The 21,880-nt window shown below is 40.8% G+C and overlaps 1 long non-coding RNA gene across 1 annotated transcript in view; it reads right to left on the bottom strand.

The window, feature by feature from the left end:
- LOC141981723 (uncharacterized) overlaps positions 1-5,751 on the bottom strand; it is a 91,442-nt gene extending 85,691 nt beyond the window's left edge. Inside the window, exons 1-2 of the long non-coding RNA XR_012637892.1 lie at positions 5,708-5,751; positions 3,884-4,036 (exon numbers count right to left, since the gene is read on the bottom strand). This is a non-coding gene — a long non-coding RNA (uncharacterized LOC141981723). The remainder of the gene's footprint in view (positions 1-3,883; positions 4,037-5,707) is intronic.
- Positions 5,752-21,880: the final 16,129 nt, after the last annotated feature.

The raw sequence follows: 21,880 nt of genomic DNA, 5'->3' as shown, positions 1-21,880 counted from the left end.
TAATTGGCATATGAGGCACTCGGTGCATAATAAATTAATTTTCACATGGCTCTGCAATTTATTGTATGGCTGTGCAATTTATCACATGGATATAACCTCCACATATGTAGTATGCCTGTGTACATGCATAGAAACACACATGCTTCCTTATCTTGCAATCCTGACTGATTTCATTGCTTCTTAGTTCCCATATAAATCTGTGGAGATTTTTGATGGGTCTATACATTCTAATCTATCCCACCATGATCATCCATTAACAATACCAACCAATCCTCAATTTTAGCCCCTAAACTTTCAAATAGCTGCATGGGATTTAGAAACACAACACCCATTGACCTTTATAGGCTTATTGAGACTCTATTGTGTGTAAATCTTTGGAACTTTAGGTGGAACAGTTAAACATCAATGACTAGGCATGAGTAAATTGAACAATTCAACTAATAATACTACAATGACCCTTCAGAATTAAAAAAAAAAATTAAAGTTTTTTTTTCTTTAAAAAAATAACTTAAGGATTTTCTCTTCCTTTCTCAGTATTTTCCTGTTTGATCTCCTGTCAGCCCTGAGAAATAATTCCCACAGAAACATTCTTTGCAGTATTTGTGCTCATATAAATACATATTTAAGACTCAGTAAATACTGGGGGTGTTATTTGTGTTGTTTATTCAATAAACTGCAACAAATCCTTTATAGCTATTACAGTCTGCTGCTTAAGTGTATATTATTGTAGTATAAACTGAGTTCCAGATGATATGCACATCTTGAACTCTGAGAGGCCAGCAGAAATGAGGCAGGAACTGAAACTGTTGAGGTGATTCTCACAACTCGAAAGTTCACATTAATGATAAAGTCTATACTGGACATAGAAGGGGGAGAACTGGAAGGAGTGTAGTACTAATTGGCAATCTATTTATAAAACCAATAAGGTTTGATAATGAAAAAGGCACTCTGAAAATACTTTGAGGAAGAAGCACTCAATACTGTATACAGAAAACAAAAGAGAAACTTCAACAGGGTGAAAAAACCTCCACTATGGGGGTGGAGAGAACAAGACAGACAGTTCCAGGGCTAGTTATCAAGGAGCCAGAAATCAAGGATTCTGAAATCAAGGGAGATTTGAACTTTCCTGGGTGACACATACATCCAAATAGGGATCATGTAAGTGAGTCATAGGTATGTAGAAGCCAACATAATGATCCATAAAACTGAGAATCTAACCAGAGGAAAAGCCATCTAGAGATACAGATGACTTAAATTTCTGGAAAATGCTGCTCCACCTTTTTCTCTGCCTTCCCACAGCCTCCTTTTCCTCTGTGTCTGTGCACTATACATTTCAGTTGTGCTTAACTCCTGGGGGACCCTCATCTTGCCAAGGAGAGAAAGGGTTCTTTTTTCCTCCATCTGTGAATGTACATTGTGTGAGCTCTCCAATTCACTGAGGTTTGTAGTCTATCTTCTGTGGACCTCCATAGGTGAGGTGTAGGACGGCTGCTGTGAACCCTCAACACAGGAGGTACATGTATGGCAATCCAGGTGAGAATGACATCAGCGCCTCTATTTCTGCTGCTTCAGGAAGAACCTGGGCCAAGCCCAGGTAGCTGAGATAGTAGGAAGGAGCAGAAAGAGAGAAGAATGGGAGAATGAGGAGCAGGAAAAAGCATCTGAGAGAGGGAATGTGTTGCTCGTAGTCCTCTCTCTGATCTTTCCTCCAACACCCAAATTTACCTAATATGCTCTTTATGAGTTCATTTTCTTCTTTGACAGGGATATTGGCCTAGTGCAGATGTGCTATATCTGAATATTTAAAAGGCTTTTGATACAGTCCCACATGTCATTCTCATAAGCAAACTAGGAAAATGTGGTCTAGATCAGTGGCTCTCAACCTTTCCAGGAGTACCCCTTTCAGGAGTCTGATTTGTCTTGTGTACCCCAAGTTTCACCCCACTTAAAAATTACTTGGTTACAAAATCAGATATAAAAATACAAAAGTATCTCGCAGCACACTATTACTGAAAAATTGCTTACTTTCTCATTTTTATCCTGTAATTATAAAATAAATCAATTGGAATATAAATATTATATTTGCATTTCAGTCTATAGTATATAGAGAAGTATAAACAAGTCATTGTATGAAATTTTATTTTTTACTGACTTGGCTAGTGCTTTTTATGTAGCCTGTTGTAAAACTAGGCAAATATCTAGATAATTTGTACACCCTGGAAGACCTCTGTGTACGCCAGTGATACATGTTTGAGAACCACTGGTCTAGATTAAATTACTATAAGGTGGGTGTACAACTGATTGAGAGACCCAAGAGTGATTATCAATGGTTCACTGTCAAATTAGGGGGACGCATCTAGTGGGGTCCTGCAATGGTCTTTCCTGGGTCTGGTATTATTCAATATTTTCATTAATGACTTGAATAATGGAGTGGAAAGTATGTTTATAAATTTGGTACAGAACACCAAGCAGGGAGGGGTTGCAAGCACTTTGGAAGACAGGATTAGAATTCAAAGTGACCTTGACGAATTGGTCTGAAATCTACAAGATGAAATTAAATGAAGACAAGAGACAAGGTCTATGCTTAGGAAGAAAAAAATCAAATGCACAACTACAAAATGGAGAATAACTGTCTCGTAGTAGCACTGCTGAAAAAGATCTGGGGTCCCATGGATCACTAAATGAATATGAGTCAACAGTGGTATGCCATTGAGAAAAAGGCTAATATGATTCTGGGGTGTATTAACAGGACTGTCATATGTAAGACACAGGCCATAATTGTCCCACTCTACTCAGCACTGGTGAGGCCTCCACTGGATACTGTATCCAGTTCTGGCCGCCACACTTTCAGAAATATGTGGAAAAATTGGAGAGAGTCCAGAGGAGAGCAACAAAAATTATTAAAGGCTTAGAAAACATGACCTATGAGGAAAGGTTAAAAATACTGGGCATGTTTAGTCTTGAAAAAAAGAAGACTAAGTGGGAGACCTGATAACACTCTTAAAATAAGTTAAGGGTAGTTATAAAGAGGATGGGGATCAACTTTTCTCCATGTCCACTGAAGACAGGACAAGAAGTAATGGGCTTAATCTGCAGCAAGGAAGATTTAGGTTAGATATTAGGAAAAACTTTCTAACGCTAGGGATAGTTGAGCACTGGAATAGGCTTCTGCAGGAGATTGTGGAATCCCCATCTTTGGAGGTTTTTAAGAACAGGTTAGACAACAGCTGTCAGCGATTGTTTAGATGTATTTGGTCCTGCCTCATCACAGAAGATTGGACTAGATGACCTCTTGAGGTCCTTTCAGCCCAACATTTCTATGATTCTGTTATTCTGACACAATAGCTCACTCTGAAGGGAGGTGGTTAGACACCTCTCTTCATGGTTTGAGCCATGGCATGTGATGCCACATACTTTCCTGCAGCTGAGAGCAAATCAAAAGCCAGTAGCAATCTCTGGACTACATGATGACAACAATTGGGGAGGAGGTTGAGCAGGTGCATATGTGTCTCTAGTATCTTTCTGTATAGTACTGGTGAGAACACATAGGAAATCTATAAAATACCTAAATACATAAAAGCTTCTGGGTTCAGGGAAGCTCCATACATGGAAGGGAACATAGAAAAGAACAAACGGCAGAAAGAACTCATTTATGGGTAAACTAAATTTGTACCTAACTTGGATAAATTCTAGACAGAAAAATGACTCTTGTATGTATGCATTTGAAATATGTAAACACCAAAAAGAGAGGAGAGCCATTACAATTAAAAGTACCAGTTTGTTCCCAGTGCTCTGCTCTCTTCTCTGGCTTCATGCTGAACTTCACATGTAATTCAAGGTTTTGATTCTCTTCAAAGCCTTACATGGCACTGGCCCAACTTACCTGCAGGATTGACTCATCTGCATGAACATGACCTCCCACAATCACTGTGTCCCACTGAAACAGTGGGACTGTCAGCCTCAAGGATGAAATTTGCGTGTGTGCAGAGGAGAGAGAGCTTTCTTGGTGACCAGCCCATGAATCTGGAACTCATTCCTGGAAGAGATCAGGACAATTACAAACCACACCATCTTCAGAGAAAATGCAAATCCTACTTCTTTGGTACAGCCTTCCCACAAAAATACTGCATTGGCACAAGATTTTAAAATATTTATAAGCAAAATACACACAACAAATAAATGTTAAAGAAAATCCAGTCCCTGCTGACTGTAGGCAAGAAGGAGTCAGAAAAACATTATGTGTGGTGGTTGTAAGTGTTTATAAGTTTGGGAGATGCTCAGTTATCTCACTAATGCTGATTGTTTAAGAACCAAGGCAGAGAGCTGGACAGGAAAACAAATGTAGGTTGAATAGTAGAAAAGATTCACAACTCAGTAGTGAAGTCTATTAGACTTTTTGGTGTTTATTGTCTATATCCCCAAGCATGCAATTTGCTGCACCTGCACAGAGACTCACTGAATGGGGTTCTGCATAAGCACAACAGTGAGCCTGCACAGAGTGAACTGCAGGATTTGGAGTCATAGAATCTATGGGACAGGTCACTTTTACCCAGTGCTCTGTGGTTGTTATAGTTCACTGAGTAAATCCATATAGCCACTTTTTAATTTGTAATTATTTCTCCCATACATTTCTTTGTGTCAGTAAATCTACTTTCCATATGCAAATAACTGCCATCAATTTTTTGGTGAAAACAGTTTTTGAATTTCCATAGTAGCCACAGACTCACACATACAAGTAACTTAATTCAGGTGAGTATAAAGTTATTTGTGTCAGCTTCAGTGGGCCTGCTCATGTGATTAAAATTACACATGTATGATTGGGCCCCATGTCTGTATTTCAGTAACCTTCTCTGTCTTTATTTTCCAGTATAACCATGTTTAATAACAGCTTTGGATTATACAAGCACAAAACATTTCAGCAGGTAAACCTCTTTATATTATTCATGTATTTATTTTTAAATATTCACCTAACTTTAAAGCAGCCAAACTTCTTCTTCTTCTGTTTTTTAATAAAAAGTCTGATTAACAATATTGCTTCTGGACTGCGATCTTTTCTGTCACATTTCATTGTGAAACAAATCTTTACAAATGGGTTATAAACAAAAAGGATTTATACCAGAAGTGCCTACACAACCTTAACTATAGGTATGCACACCTATGTTCTAATTGATACAGATGGATAGCCACAAAGAGTTTGCTTTAGCTCCACAGAAATCACTTAAAAAAACAGTGCAGCTTATATATCAACTATATTATTTCTCCTTAAAATTGATTTCTACAGTGTAACATTTCATTTTTATTTGCATGCAGTTTGTTTCTCACTGATTAAATAATTTCCCAAATTACCTTGATTCTGTCATCTCTGTTTATAGCTAAGCATAACAACCAAATTGTTTTTGCTCTATTTACATATTTAATGCAGTGCAATATCTTATTCCATAAGAAGTAACAAATATGGCTTTATTTTAATACCCTTTCAAAGTATCTAACAATGATTAATCCTGTATAAGTTTCTACATTCAAAAACAGGATCAACTGTGTCAATGAAGCATTTTCTAGCTAGTTTAAATATGCTGATATTTATATCTCTGCCCTATTCAGTTTTTAAAGCAAACGGTAATCATTTACTCTTCAAATTCATTATTTACATGTAGGATTTCTGTTTTGCTAAGGAAAAGGTGGGAGCCTTTGAGACTCAAATATGTACCTGAATTTTTTGTGTGTCTTGGCAAATCCTCCCTAGATTCAGTGCTACGCTTTGGTGAAGAGGATTCTGGAGTGCCTTTGGGAAGCATAGGTGTTTCGACAGATGGCATTGGAGAACAAGAGACATACTTTGGAGATAGAAATGACAGAGAAAAGACAAATAAAGACAAAGAGTTGTAGATCTGGGTGAGGATACTGAAAGATATATAGAATGATAGGAGACGCTAAATGCTTTGTCTATGGTGCCAATGTACCTAGAACTCATTACAATCCCACAGGCTAAACTGGCTAAGTTAAAGCAGGAGCACAACCATTTTCATACTAGGGGTATATGAACTTGTTTTACTAAAATAAGGTTCCCTCCTTTCCACCACCCTCAAACCTTCACCCATTTTTAGAACCAAAATTTACCTTAACCATTTTTGAGGTTCTGAAATGTTCTGATGAGTTCTCTTTTTCCCCATTGGTATGTCTAGCTGCTTTTCTATGTTCTGTCTAGGGGCTGGATGCTGTGATTTGCTTAGACTCCTTGAAGACTTAAGGCCATAAGGGACCATCATGATCATCTAGTCTGACCTCCTGTACATTGCAGGGCACAGAACCCGACCTACCAAGTCCTGTATTAAGCTCATTACCCCTGGCTAAGTTCAGAGACCATGAACACACAAATAAAATGAAACTTTATTTCCTGGCCCTACTCACAAGACCTGGGCAGAGTTCCAAAAAGGAATACATTTATCCCATGACAGGAGTTAGTGCTGACTCAAGTGGCTACTGTTATTTCTGGAAGGGGTTGAACACCCTCCAGTCCTATTGTCTTTAATAATTTCATTTGTTTTTATGTTCTCCCATTGCTTGTTTGTGTGACCATGTGCAAATATATAGGATGAAACTTTACTCAGTATCTATGGTGGTAACTTGAAAGTTCTGATTGTGGTAATTTTGTTATTTTGGCATTTTTGCACAGATCTATTCCCTTTAAGATCAGCTGCAAAAAAAAATTATTTTTTTGGTATTTTAGACTTTTTGAGTTCCACTGCGTTGTTCTGCTTATAGTTTGTTACAATGTACCTTTCTTATTCTTTTTATCCCCAGTCTAACTACATTGCTGAGTTGAGGGTTTGAGGTCTCTTTAATTTTTTTCATCAGTACTAAGAATAAATAGGGTCAATTTGATATTTTCAGCTGCAAGAGTCCAAAGGTGAGAATTAAAACCCACTGTGCTAGAGACAAGAGATTCAGTGAACTCTAACCTTCCTTCAGGCAGAGGAAACTACACTCATGCTCATCAAGGAGATTAACAAGAAATCTGATTGAGTCTGGAAGACTATTGCTGCAGTGGATTACAAGTCTGATCTCCTTTTTTTCCTGAATAAATAAGCTCCAGGGCTAGGACAATGGTACAGAAAAATCAGATAGCATCACTGGCTATGAAGACAAAGTGTGTCTATGTAGCAGACCCAATAAAATGAAGATGAAGACGTCTACTGAATATAATTATAAAATATAGTATTGTATATAATATTTATAGTAATATTTTTTATTTTATATTATTAATAATCTATTATAATATATAATCTTTATCCAACTCTTTGTCGGTCTTGTCTGTTTAGACTGTATGATCTTTGGGATGGGCCAGTCTCTTACTAAATGCATGTATAGTGGCACAATGGGGCCCCGATCTCAGTTGGAGCTTGTAATGTGCCACAAATAATTAATTAAAATTACACCATGGGAAAATAAAATCATTGCACCATATAAACATTTGCTAGTTACTGGATGTACCAACCAAGGGTTAAAGATTTCAAGTCATTTATGGAGTGTGGAATTTCTGAGCCTGAACATAGAGGAAGGCGTTGTACAAGTGGAAGGAGAATGCAGGATAATATAGTTTGCAGACAAAAGAGATTTAGGATGCTGATAATCTAATTGTTTGATCTTCAAGACAAGAAGAGTATTCTGGAGTTACTTGTGAAAATAAGATTTTATGTAGAAACCTGGGGATTCTCGTCACTTGGACTGTTTCACCCCAGACTGTACGTGCTATTGCTTCTAAAACAGAGCAGACCTTTCAGAATGAGAAAATAGATACTGTTCAGATACATTCAGGCTCTGTTGAATGCCTCTTTCCCCCCCTCTGGTTTATTGTATCCAAGAGGCATAACAAGAGTTGGGGAAGGGGAGAAAGCACAGCTCACTGTACATATGCATAGGACTGTGTACCTGTCCTAAGGTTACCTATTACCTGAAAAAGTACAGTACAAATGCATTATCTGGAAAATGCACATTTCACTGATAATACTTACACCTACACCGCAACTGACTGCAACTTTCTCCCTCCTTATTGAATGCCTTTTGAATAAAATCAAGAAAAAGATTCTGGTGACACTGACTCTGTTCTGGAGCAAGATGATTGCTGAGATTGATAAACTGTAATCTGTTTAAAGCTTGTGATTTTTGTTTTTGCTGTGGCTGCAATTCTTTGCAGCAGAGAGCAGCTGGGATGTTTCCTGCCAGTAACCAGACATCTCATGCATGTTTCATAAATATGTCTTGCTACTGAAACAGAAAGTATTAAAACGGAGTTAGTGCAAGTTTGAAATGGTTTGCCCTTATAATTTTAAAGTAGCCTAGGATGAAATCCTGGCTCCACTGGAGTCAACAACAAAACTCCCAATGGTTTCAATAGGTCCAGGCCTTCACCCCTAATCTTTAACCATGATGTAAACCCTTTCCATTTAAAATCAAAGTAGTTGTGGGTGAAACAAAATATTTCATGTCTATTTTGTTACATTCATCTAATTTTAAATTGGCCAAACTGTTGTCTTGTCATTCATTTAGAAAGTGCCCCCAAGGACTGGACTTTATATGTCAAATTTAAACCTAGATTAAATGTTTATGGTCAATTTATAACCCAAAGAAGATAGGGTTTATAATGGAAGTTCTGGAACAACTTAACTTGAACCATGTCATTAATGTTGCTGTAATACTGTTATATAGCAGAAATATTCTTAATATAATACAGCAGCCCTCAGTAATGGAAGCATGTTTTAAAAAGGATAAATTCAATAATCCCAGCAGACAAGTCAGCTATATAACATTAACAGAAAATCCTTCCTAATATGAGTATTGTTTCCTACTTTTTTAAGCAATTCACAAACTATGGCAGAGAATTAAGAAATGCATATACACATGTATTGTGCTTAACTTGTATTGTTGTAGACTTTTCACTCTATTTTGTACGCTAAGTAAATCTTTCTTTATTTAAGATAACTCGGATTTATGATTTTTCCAGAGGATAATTAGTGTGTGCAACTTCCAAGAGAGAAGAAAAATGAACTCCTGACTTCTGTGAGATGTGAAAGCGTGGTGTCAGAGACACCAGCTCAAGCAGCCAGTCAAAGGACCAAGGGCTCCATTTCAAATGGTGCTGCCGCTATCTTGGTTTATAGACAGGTTAGAGCATCGAGAGTGTTTGGAAGGCTAGATTTTCAAGCATACAGGAACAATGAGAGGCAATATTAAGCATACCAAGAAATAGAGTTATTTCATGAAGAGCACGTAGAGTAATATCACCTTCCCAGCACCCAGCTCAAGTAACTGGGCTGAGCACTGAAGAACCGAACTGGCAGAAATGGAGAAGGACTCTTTCCTTCAAGGCAACAGAATGGCTGCAGATCTGTTCACAAACAGCAATGGTGTGACTGTAGTAACCTTTGTGGCCCTGCAGCTGGAAAGTGTGGAAGGGTTTGTGCAGTGGCTGATTATGTAGTCTTGTCCCACTTCCAACTCCAAACTGTGCAGAGGAAGTGCATATCCACAAATCCTGTCTGCCCCTTGCACAGCATAATTGGTTCTGCTACAAACATTTGTTTTCCAGCATTGATTCTGCTGCAAGAAGACCCTCCACACTCCTGGCGCAGGGAGCACTATGTGCCCCTAAACACTACTAGAAACAAGAGATCTGCAGTGCTCACTTGTATGTCACCAGATTAATATGCAACATAGCACCTGATTTCCAAAATATTCAGAGGAACCATTTTGTGCTCACAGTTGCATATTGATCAGTGGCCTTTTACCCATCATAACACGTTTCCTTCCTGTTTGTGCTCTCATTTGCAGTATGTAAACAATTTCCCAGCGCACTATCTTCTCCGCAGGCAAGCAAAGACTGGCTTTTAGACTGCATCTTTAGATACCTCAGTCTCAGCTTCCTCTTTTAGTTTTCAGCATTCTACATGCTCCAACCTGGCCATAAACTGAGATATCAGCTGCACTACTTAAAATGGAGCCCTTGGTCCTTTGACTGACTGATTGAACTGGTGCCTCTCAGACTACCTTTCTACATCTCAGAAGTCAGAAATTCATTTTCCTTCTGTCTTGGAAATGGCACACAGTAATTATCCCATGGAAAAATCATAAATCCAAGTCATTTTAAATAAAGCAAGGTTTACTTAGCATACAAAATAGAGAGAAAAATCCAGAATGATACAATCAAACAGAATAAATGTACCTGAGTCTAGAGACTACACAAAAACTGAACTTGCCAGGCTTAAATCTGTCAGTGTGAAAATATGAAATGGTACCTATAGAAAATATCTATAAAACACCTCTCTCAGGTCCCCTGGACCTGGTGAAGCTGCCTGCTTGCTTGCCCAATGTCCTTGTGTCTGTGTGATCTGTCTGTCTCAAGGCAATCACAGATCATGTCTTATTAGGGTTGCCAACCCTCCAGGATTGGCCTGAGGTCTCCCGGAATCTGCATCGATCTCCTGGTGACTACTGAAAGCAATCCAAGAGATTTTAAATAGGCTATTTTAAGAAAATGAGATTATGTCATGCTCGGGAAAAAATCTCTCAAAATAGATTCAGTCAGAGTTGGCAATCCTATGTCTTATTGATACCAGAGTGAAATCCTGCCCCATTGAAGTCAATGTCAACACCCCAAGTGTTTTTGTTCTTCCTCTTTTTGCTCCAATTTCTTTCTGGCTGGTCCAAAGGGTTTATTTTATACATTATGAGCCTAATCCAAAAACCACTGAAACTGGTGGGAGTCTTTCTATTAATTGATTTGGGCTTTTGATCAGACCCCATATACTCTCCACAAAGTAAGTTTGGAGCAAGCAAAACTCCAAAAACTGTTGACAAGTCATAGCCCATATCACTACCTCACATCTGTCAAGCCTACTTTAGTGATCATAAAAGAAAGAAGAACATAAGCCTATTTTTCCTTTTGCAGGTGCCTTTTTAAAATAAATCTGTTTTTGTGAGAGTCTTTTCCCCCATATATTTGGTGTTGACTTTGCTTTCTAATAAGAAATCATTAATTCTAAAAAACTTCAACCAACAGAATGAGATTACAGTTTCAGCAATTCCAATTGTTGAATATTTTGCTTTTGTCCAGGGCATGATTTTTTTCTGCAGATTTTTTTGCAAAGAAGATCAATTTTCACAATGTTCATTGTTTAGATGCCAGCTAGTGTTTAATATTCAGTCAGCCATTTATTGCAATTCCTGGAAAGCTTTACGTTGATCAGTTTGCTTTCTTGCCTATTTAGAAAGCTGGTGTCAAAACTGTCATGACAGTTTGATGGGGAAGGTGCCATCTCTCTAACACAAAAGCAGCCAGTGGTCCTAACATGCCAGAAAATCAGGAAATAGCATAATCCAGCATGAGAAATGCTACTGAGAAGCAGAAGATGTATGAGTGAAGACTTCCCAGCCTAGTAAGCAGAAACTCCAGCTATCTAAGTGAGGGAGGGGATGAAAGAATAAAGACTGAAGACAAGAAAAATGGAGACTTCAGGATACATATCTATACACTTTTATGTACTGCTGTCATTGAGCTCTCCTCATTTTCAATGGATGCAACACACAAGTAAAATCCATCCAATTGTCAATGTTGACATTCATGTTCAAAAACATTTTCCTGTGCCACTAATTTACAGTGCATGAATTTATTATACGTTAGCTGTACATTTTACAGCTTCCCATCCTTGTCTCTGTCTCTTCACACTCCCTGTCTTGGGTATAACAAATCTCTTCCTTTTAGGCTTCCAAAAGGCAACTCTTCTTTCTCACCCAGACATCTACAATCAAAGGGCATGTATGTACCTGCATATGTATTGCAGTTAAGTTAAAGATGGAATACTCCCAGCAAATCAAATCCATTCTTCCTCCGTATTTCCTCAGTAGTGCAACCTTTTCCTTTTTCGGAACATTCTTACTTCAAGAATCACGTTTTTATTCTCTTCCCCATTCTCCTTTTCATTATAAATTCAGTAGGAATATTAAACTGTAAAACAGGTTAAAAGCCATATTTTGTATTCAGATATACATAATTGCCCTGGGTTCATGTATGTATAACCGATTCATGTTTTAGAATAAATAACTATTGAAGGTATGCCATAATTCATAAAGAACCAATGATTTATATGGACCAAAATTTAATATATATTTTCAAGATAAATCATTAACACATTTTTAATTTTTATTTATCTCACACTTTTCCAAGAATGCAAAATTGGCATTAGTATTGAGAAATTTTGTACCTGAGTCACCAGTCCTTCTCCAAAAATTAGTCACTCACATCTTTCACAGTTTTTGTTTTTAAGAAATAACCTCAATCAGTAGGAATATTGCACTCTTTTCTTTCCGGTGACTTAATTCTCACTGCATTCTAATTGGACAAAACCAGACGAACAACAGTTGTATCTAGTTACTGTGCATGGATTGAGGTGGCTTTTGAATTTGTCAAACATGAATACAAACTGACAGATGTAAGCAGACCCCCATTGTACTAGTGCTAGAGAAGGTGGGGTGCTTACACCTCCAGTAATTGGCTGCTGCTGTGGAACAAAGCACAGGCTACAGCTACTCTGGGACTTCCCTAACTTGCACTTCTGCTGTTATAGCCCCTATATATGGTTCCATCAGCTGAAAATCAGTGATCAACTCCAGCCATACCTATTTCTGCCTACTCTGTCCCTTCCATCCTCTGGCCTGCCCTTTCTACTAGAATAGCCCATGCACTGGGGCTTCCACAGTGTCAGTGCACAGTTGGCTCTACACTGCGAGGAGTGTGCAGTCTGCACAGGAGGGAATTAACTGGTGGATCCTCCACCACTTTGAGTACAGCTGGAATAAAATGGCTTCAGTTCAGGGGTGAATTTTCCCTAAGGTCCCAACTCACAGAACTTATGCACTAGCTCAGATGTTACATGGGAACAATAGCTGAACCAAATTCTTCTCTTAGTTACTCTAATGAAATTCCATAGTCTATAATGACATTTCACTGGTGTGAGGGAAGAATTTTGCCCTCTGTGTTTGGAACTACGATAAAAATCAATACGTTTTCTTCAATACTAATAATGTTTCTGCTGCTGGACTCAGCAAAAAAAGGATCAAGACTTGTTACCAGTACTGAGAAAACCTGAATTTCATTCCAGTTTTAAATAGTGAAGTCCAAATTCTCCACTCAGTTACACCGGTGCCACCCCATTAAATTCCAGGGGGAGGCACCAGTATAACAGAGGGGAGAATGAATGAAGTAATGTATTCTCATTACCTTCCCAGCAGTTTGTTTCATTTGCCTGCAGTAAGAAAACTAAAATTAGAAAGCATTTCATGTTCATAGTTTGCTTGCAATATGAAAAAACAAGCCTATAAATTTGTCTTTGAATGTGTTATGCATTGTGCAGTTCTACTAAAAAGAAAGTAGCTATATATTAGCGTGATGAACTGTAAATGTCATAGTGTACTATTTTGTCCAGAGTAATTCAGATTAATGTGCCTAGAAATATTACTTGAGGTGTCTAATTTGTAAACCGTTGTCAATACAGATGTATTCTTCCAAAAGAATTGTATTCCTATTTTACTTTATGATGCATGCTCTTTTAGGTGTTTATAAAACATCCTCTGCTAGTCTTAAAACGCTAGTGCAGTTGGTATTTCTTTCTGCAGTCAGTGCACACCAGCATTGAGCCAATTCCACTTGCATGTGGGTGTCAGGCAATGCAGCTGTTTGGGTGCAATTGTTCCCATCCTATCTCATGAATCCCTCAGCTCTCAGTCTGCATTACCCAAAGCAGTTGTAGCAGACAAACTCCTGATTCTTTGTGTCTGAAAAGCAAAAAGAAGGAATGAATTATCCCAGGAATCCAAAGGAGATAAAATAAGAAATAAGAAATGCAGATGATTGCCCTCAGACCTCTGAACAATCAGTAAGATGGTTTCAGAAGATCCTGCTGTTGGGAGTTTCAGCCTTAATATTATCTCTGAAAGAAACAGTCCCATCAGTACAGAATCCTAAAGAATAGGTAAAAAGAAAAGGAATACTTGTGGCACCTTAGAGCCTAACAAATTTATCTGAGCACAAGCTAAGGTGCCACAAGTACTCCTTTTCTTTTTGTGAATACAGACTAACACGGCTGCTACTCTGAAAAGAATAGGTAGGAAACCCTAAAGAAATATAAGCCTCCAGCTTTTAATTTAGCTTCTATCAAAGCATTTGAGTAAGTGAGAGTACAAGCCAAAGCTTTTACCCAGCCTTCCACTCCTAAAATAACAGACTATCAAGTTGATTCTCTACTCAAGGAATTTTCAGTTCATGGATTATTCACCTGGTTCACAAAGGTGAAGACGAATGCTAAATCTGCTTATTATTGCTTGTATTTTTTTTGTCCTGTTTGTATAGTAGAAAGATACATTTGTGACTTCCCAACACTGTAAGTTCTGTGCAAATAAAATTATACTGGTTTCCATATCTAGCCAGTCATAGTGATGTGGTTGACTGAAGATGGAAGTTACACTGAATGTAAAAAAGATCTACAGTAGAACCTCAGAGTTACGAACACCAGAGTTACAAACTGACCAGTCAACCATACACCTCACTTGGAACTGGAAATACACAATCAAGCAGCAGCAGAAACAAAAGAAAAAAAGAAAGAAGAAGCAAATACAGTTCTGTACTGTGTTAAACGTAAACTACTAAAAAAAAAAAATAGGAAGCAGCATTTTTCTTCCACATAGTAAAGTTTCAAAGATGAATTAAATCAATGTTCAGTTATAAACTTTTGAAAGAACAACCATAACATTTTGTTCAGAGTTACAAACATTCCATTCTGAGGGTCCACTGTACTGTGTTTTTGAAAATTGACATGCTTTCCAAAAGTAACCATGAAATCCAGCTTCCTACTGGCTGATGTCATTGCATCATTATTACTAAGGAAGACTTAGGCACACTAATTAAAAGGCAAAGTGCCTCCAAGCTTGCAGTGTTAGAATTAACATGCATTTTGGGAAGACATGGAGGTATCTGGAGACAGAAACCATGTCCTACCAGATATAATTCGCAGCAGTTGTGTGCGTGTCCTATCAGGTATAATTCGTAACTGTTTCAAAAAAATTACTGAATAGAAAGCTTTTTCTCAAGAGTAATATATGAATAAACTGTGGCCTCCTCCAGTGAGGTGAGTGAATGGCTTCTTTTTTTGTGTTCTCTGAGGCCTGGTCTACACTACATGGTTAGGTCGATGAAAGGCAGCTTACGTCAACTCACCTATAGATGTGTCTTCACTTAAATTTGGCTTCTGCCAACACAAGTGCCCTGCTATGCCAACTTAATAACACCACCTCCCTGAGCAGCATAGAGTCATGGTCAATGAAGATAGGTCGAGACAGTTATAGTGTAGACACTGCATTAATTACATCAACTGCTACTGGCCTCCAGGAGCTGTCACACAATGCCCTGTGCAGGCAGACCACTGATCCAGCCGTACAAATGTCAACATCTATGAGCAAATTGCTCAGGGGATGAAGGAGAAAGGCTACAAGACGGACCAGCAACAGTGCTTTGTGAAAGCCAAAGAGCTGCGGCAGGCAAACCTGAAGGCCAGGGAGGCCAACAATTGATTCAGTGCTGAGCCGCAGACCTGCTGCTTTTATAAAGAGCTGCAAGCCATCCTTGGCAAAGACCCCACCAGCACCCCCAAAAGCATCCTTGATACTTCTGAGGAGCCCGAGTCACAGGCTTCTGTCATGAACAACTAGGAGGAGAAAGAGGAAGAGGAGTATGAGAGATGGGTGACCAGGCGATCTAGCTGTGCAATGAGCCAGGACATGTTTTTGACTCCACCACAGTCCAGCCAGTCAAGCACAGACAAGACTGATGCAGGGAAAGGAACCTTTGGTAAGTGTGCCATTTGCTGTGGAAATTACAGTGATGGAACCGCCAAAGTAGCAGGACACATCTGTTGATTTATTCTTTTACTTGTGCTAGAAGAAGTCGTGGAACAACATAGAGAAGTACAATTGCTATCTACTTTTCATTCCCTCCTAGAGTTAGGCAGAAGGTGCCATGCAGAGCAGTTTGTTTATGTGCACTGGGATGTCCCGTGAATCCTCTGTAGAGATCTCTGTGGGGGGTGATTACCCCACATTCTTCCTACAAGGTTAATGCAGGTCAGATGGGCACAATTAACCCATTAGGCAGCTGATTAAGGAGACTCAGCTGGACAGGAATAGGCAGGGCCTATAAAGCCCAGGAGCTTAAAGTAGAAGAGGCTGCTGGGAAAATGCTCCCAGGAGAAAGGGAGGAGTGAGTGGGCACTACAGGCTGCAGTCACTCCCTGGGAAGAAGAAGAAGAAGAAGAAGAAGGAGGAGGAGGAGGAGGAGGAGGAGGAGGAGGCGGCGGCGGCGGCTTTTGGGAACTGGTAGAGTTAGGAAGAAAAGGGGAACCAGTAGTAGGAAAAAGCCCAGGGATAGAGCAGTGAGGCCTGGGCTGAAGGTCCCTGGGCTGGAACCCAGAGTAGAGGGTAGGCCCAGGTTCCCCTACCAGTCACTGGGTGAGTGGCACCGAGGCAGTGAGCAAGAGGACTGCCTCGAACTATTGAGAGTTAAACTCCCCCAGATGCGGGGGGAACGCTGACAGTGACACAGCTGGAGGGCTGAGCCATGGAGAAGACATGGTAGTTCCTGAGGCTGTGAGAGGAGCTACAGGCAGATGGAGTGACAGCGTGCAAAGTGCAGACAGGGAGGGAGTTGGCCTCAAGCTAATCCCCAGAGTAGCAGAAGGAGGTGCCAGTCCAGCAGAGAGTGGTGCACACCATGACAATCTCAATGAAACTTTCATGGAGGTACTCTGTAATCCTCTGCCAAAGGTTTTTGGGGAGGGCTGCCTTATTTCTTCCACCATGGTAGGACACTTTCCCACGCCACTCAGCGATTACTACTGCAGGCACTATTGCAGTACACAGGCTAGCAGTATACGGGCCTGGGTGGCATCAGGATGCCAGCAGCAGCTGTGCTCTCTCTGCCTCTGTTACTCTCGGGAGTGAGATATCAGCTAAAATCACCACCACCTATGGAAAACAGTGCTAGTATTAAAAAAACACAGAGTACTTGTGGAACCTTAGACACTAACAAATTTATTTGGGCATAAGCTTTCATGGGCTAAAACCTACTTCATCGGATGCATGCAGTGGAAAATACAGTAGGAAGACATCTATACACAGAGAACATGAAAAAATGGGTGTTGCCATACCAACCAAATAAATTTGTTAGTCTCTAAGGTGCCACAAGTACTCCTCATTTTTTTTGCTGATACAGACTAACACAGCTGCCACTCTGAGTGCTAGTATTCAGTTCCATTGCCCTGTTATCATGCCAGCAAGCTATTCTCCCCTCATTCCCACAGCCCCCCCCCCCCCCCCCGAGCCATACTCAACATGGCTGGTGCTGTGACCGGCTCTGTGCTGTATCAATCCCAAGCAGAAGTGAGAATGTAGTGTTTACAACTTTTGGGGAGCCAGGGTGCGGGGTTAAGTATCTTAAGTTTCGATTTACATTGTGAATACATTGACAATGGTACTTCTGTGTGTTGTATCTGCAGCTGCTGCCATTGCAGCCTTCAGGGTCTCCCGCTCCTCACCTACAGAACACCCAAGCCAGATAAGAAGGAAAAAGAGGACTCAGGATAATGTGCTCCATGAGATCCTGCAAGTCAGTACTGCATCAGAGAATGAGCACAAGGCTTGGAAGATCACCCTTGCAGACAACATGGAGAAAGATAGAATGGAGAGGAGAAAGGCACAGGAAAAAGTGAGGGACGTGCAGCAGGAGATGCTTGCGCTTCTCAGACAACAGAGATGCTGCAGACTCTAGTAGACATGCCGGTTCAACAATCCTGTGCTTGCCTCGCTCTATAGCCCATAAAGAATTCAATACCGGGGCCTCCCTATGCCACTCCTCAACATTCCACATGGCATCAGGGGTCAGTACATTGTGCTTACCACTCCACCCGGGGGGGACATTAAAGACAATCACAGCTTCACATACCCTGCCCTCTGATAGCCATAGTGGGTGCATGTGTACCTGAAATGGAAATGACTGTTCTTTCCCCTTCATAAATTCTGTTCCCTTAATTCATTACGTTCTAAAAAAATTGAATTGCCTGGTTCATGTTACAGAAAACAATTCTATATTTTAGAACATAATTCACCTTTATTAGTTCACAACGTAAGCTTGTTGGTGCTGAGCAGGTCTGACACCTACCAATTTCTTGTTACTTTGCTTTCACAGAACCCATAACATCATTCGCAAATAATATTAATATGTGCACTGATAATGTTATATTCCTACATACAAAGCAATCACTACAAGATTCATATTGGGCTGCAAAAGAGCAAGGCAAGGAAGAGTACATTACAGCAACACACACTATTCGGGCTCACAATTCAAATGTTTTCTCAAAGCCTCTCTCAGTTGTATAGCTCTGCATTGAGATCTTCTAATAGCCCTTGTGTCTGGCTGTTGAAATTCACCAGACAGCAATTTCACTTCTGCCCTCCGCCCCAGTGGAAACGTTTCCCCTTTTGCTTCACAGATATTTTGCAGGACACAGCAGACAGCTATAGCCATTGAGATATTTTTTCTCACTGAGGTCCAATCTTGTAAGTAAATAACACCAGTGACCCTTCAAATGACCAAAGTCGCATTCAACTATCATTCTGCACCTGTTGTGTCTGTAGTTGAAGCACTCGCTGGTGCTGTTGAGGTGGCCAGTGTATAGCTTTGTGAACCAAGGGAGCAAGGGGTAGGCTGGGTCTCCCAGGATCACTATTGGCATTTCAACATTCCCGATGGTAATCCACCAGTCAGGAAAGAAAGGCCTTGTTCTTAAAGATACATGCATCATGCACCTTCAATGACCAGCCCACACTGATGTCGGTAAAGTGTCTAGTGCTTGCATGACCATAGAAAAGTAGTCCTTTCTGTTGATGTACTCTGGAAAAGTGGTCTGATGCTAAATAGAGATATGCATGCCATCTTTTGCCCCACCACAGTTCCAGAACCCCATTTCTGCAAAACCATTCACTATGCCCTGCGTATTTCCCAGAGTCCACAATCTGCATTGCAGGATGTGATTAATAGCCCTGCACACTTGCATGACAACTGTTTCTCTGGTGGATTTCCAAATTGATTCCCAACTGACCAGTAGCAATTCTGTGTTGCAAGTTTCCACAGTGCAATCGTCACTTGCTTCTCAGCTGTCAGCGTAGCTCTCATTTTGGTGTCACTGCTCTGGAGGGCTCGAGCAAGTTCGGCACAGAGATCTAGAAATGTGGCCCTGTGCATTTGGAAGTTCTACATCCACTGCTTACCATCCCAAACCTGTATGACAATTGAATCCCACTAGTCAATGCTTACTTCTCAAGCCCAGAATTGTCATGTTCCCCACGGCTCCTCTTGTGGCTCTGCAAATACTGCAGGATCATGCGCCCTGTGCTTGCTATGGTCATGACAATAGTGCAGGGCTGTGTAGGCTCCATGTTACTGTCAGAGAAGGTGGACAGCAAGGAGGGACATGTGGATTTGTGGGGATTTTGAAAAGAAGGCACAAAATATTATGGAATGCAGATGAAATTATGGAATGGAGAAGACTGCATTATGGGAAACTGACCCCATGCTCCCAATCACCCCTGCATCACTTGTTTCAGCCACATCAAGCATTGCACAAACTTCCTAAAAGACCCTGCCCTGGGTGGTGGCAAGTTGCACAGTGGGATAACCACCAGCGTGCGCTGCACTCTGCATCGATACAAGGGCTCCTGGTGAGGAGACACACCACCGACACAAGGAACCAAGCATGCACATGTACAAGTGCTGTAATTACTGTGGCGGCTGGGTGTCGATGTAACTTAGGTGAACATAATTTTGTAGTGTAGACATGGCCTTAGACCTAGTAAGCATCAGTTCCCACTGTCCTAGGGCAAGTGTCTTCTGGTTCACTCAGTTGCCCTGAAAGTGATGGCAGGCCTATCATTGAGAAGGAGAAATGACGACTCCCTGCCCAACTGAAAATACGTCTGATTTTGTAAAGTGTCTGTCAATGCGCTTTATAGACAAGTTTCAAGAATCTCTGTAACACACCCCTCAACCGCTGTCTCTCTGAGAAAGTACTACAGTCCAGTCAGAATTAAAACACAGCATTCAGCTTTATAGGTTATTATACAGCTTTGCTACCAAGCCACCTAATTTTAAGATAAGACAGAGCTGGGAAACAGATCTGAAATATACTTTGTCAGATGCCATTTGGGAAGAAATCCTATGCAAAATTGAAGTATTTTCTTTCAGTACCAGGCACAGATTAATTCATTTTAATTTTCCACAGGGTGTTTTTTGTTTTGTTTTGAGTTTTTTTATATTCATGATGAAACTGTATAAAATAAATCCCTCTTATCTGTTATACTATAAATAGAATCACAGGTTAATACATGAATCCCATACATTTTGCGATATTATTTCAGATGCAAAATTTTTGGAAATATGTAACTTTTATCTTAGTTGGACAGAATTAATTTAAAGCTTGATCACCCTGCTGTTTATCAGGATCACTGGAAGAGGAGATAAAGAATTACTGTACTAACAGAATGCTGGTAGTGGCAGACATATTGCTCTTGGCTCAAAGAATAATAGACAAATCCTTGCTGTGCAGCTCATTAACAATCCCCACAGGCCAGGTCTACATTGATAATTCTAAACATTCACCGCCACCACAAACACTAGTTCAACTCCAACAGTGTTATCAACTATCTAGTATAGGACTGCCAGCTGCCAACAGTGTTTTTAAGACCATGTTTCTGATTCCTGCTTTGAGCAAAATTATGTGACATGTTAAAAAAAAAAAAAAAAAAGGCCAGTGACCCACGTTCTCTATAATCTGTGTGGCCGCATAACAGCCTATTTAGTGCCACGCAGGCACTCAGGGAACCTGCCCGACTGGGACCTGCCACGGCTGGGGAAGGGTGACCTGAACCTGCTGTGGCCAGGGGCACCCCTCCTCCGGCCACAACTCAGCCCCAGACCTGTGCAACTAGGGGAGGGGCTGCCCGAACTTGCTGTAGCCAGTGTGGCCCTCCTCTGGCCAAAACCCAGCACCAGCCCAGACCTGCCAGGGCAGGGACACCTATCTTGCAGCCCCAGCGGCGGAGCTGCTGCGGCCGGAGGAGGGGCGCTTCTCGCCCCAGCCCAGGTGCTGCTGCGGGGAGAGAAAGCTGGGGGGAGTCCTCTCTCCTTGCCCTAGCCCCAGAGCACCCTCCTGCACCCCAAGCCCATCATCTCCAGCCCCACCCCAGAGCCCGCACCCCGAGCTGAAGCCCTCACACCCCTGTACCCCAACCCTCTGCCCCAGCCCTGAGCCCCTTCCCACACTCCGAACCCCTCAATCCCACCCCCAGCACATGAATTTTGTAATATGCACCAATATGGAGGTGATGTGTCAGACATCACCTCCATATTGGTGCACATAACAAAATTCATTCTGCACATGTGTGGGAAAAATTAGAGGGAACACTGCCAGGGACCTATCTATATGAGGGTTCTCAACATTATTATGACTGGTGCACCTTAACTGGTTTTGCAACTATGGCGAGTTTCTAGAAATTTTCCCTAGGGTAGGCAGTGTCTTAGGCCATGTCATACATACTGTACTGCAGCAGTCCAGCTTTATTGATACAGCTGCACCGCTGCAGTGTATGTGGGGAAGACACCTTAAAAAATCACCTCTGCAAGTGGCATGAGTTATGTCGGCAGGAGAAGCTCTCCCCTCTCATTGGCCCTGGTGTTAAGCAAAGTGGTGATCCTGAGTTGACTCTGACAAGCTGTTCCCTAGGG

This window comes from Natator depressus, chromosome 2 (assembly GCF_965152275.1).
Source record: "Natator depressus isolate rNatDep1 chromosome 2, rNatDep2.hap1, whole genome shotgun sequence".
In the NCBI taxonomy this organism is placed as follows: Eukaryota; Metazoa; Chordata; order Testudines; family Cheloniidae; genus Natator; species Natator depressus.
This window is presented reverse-complemented; position numbering and strand designations above follow the sequence as displayed.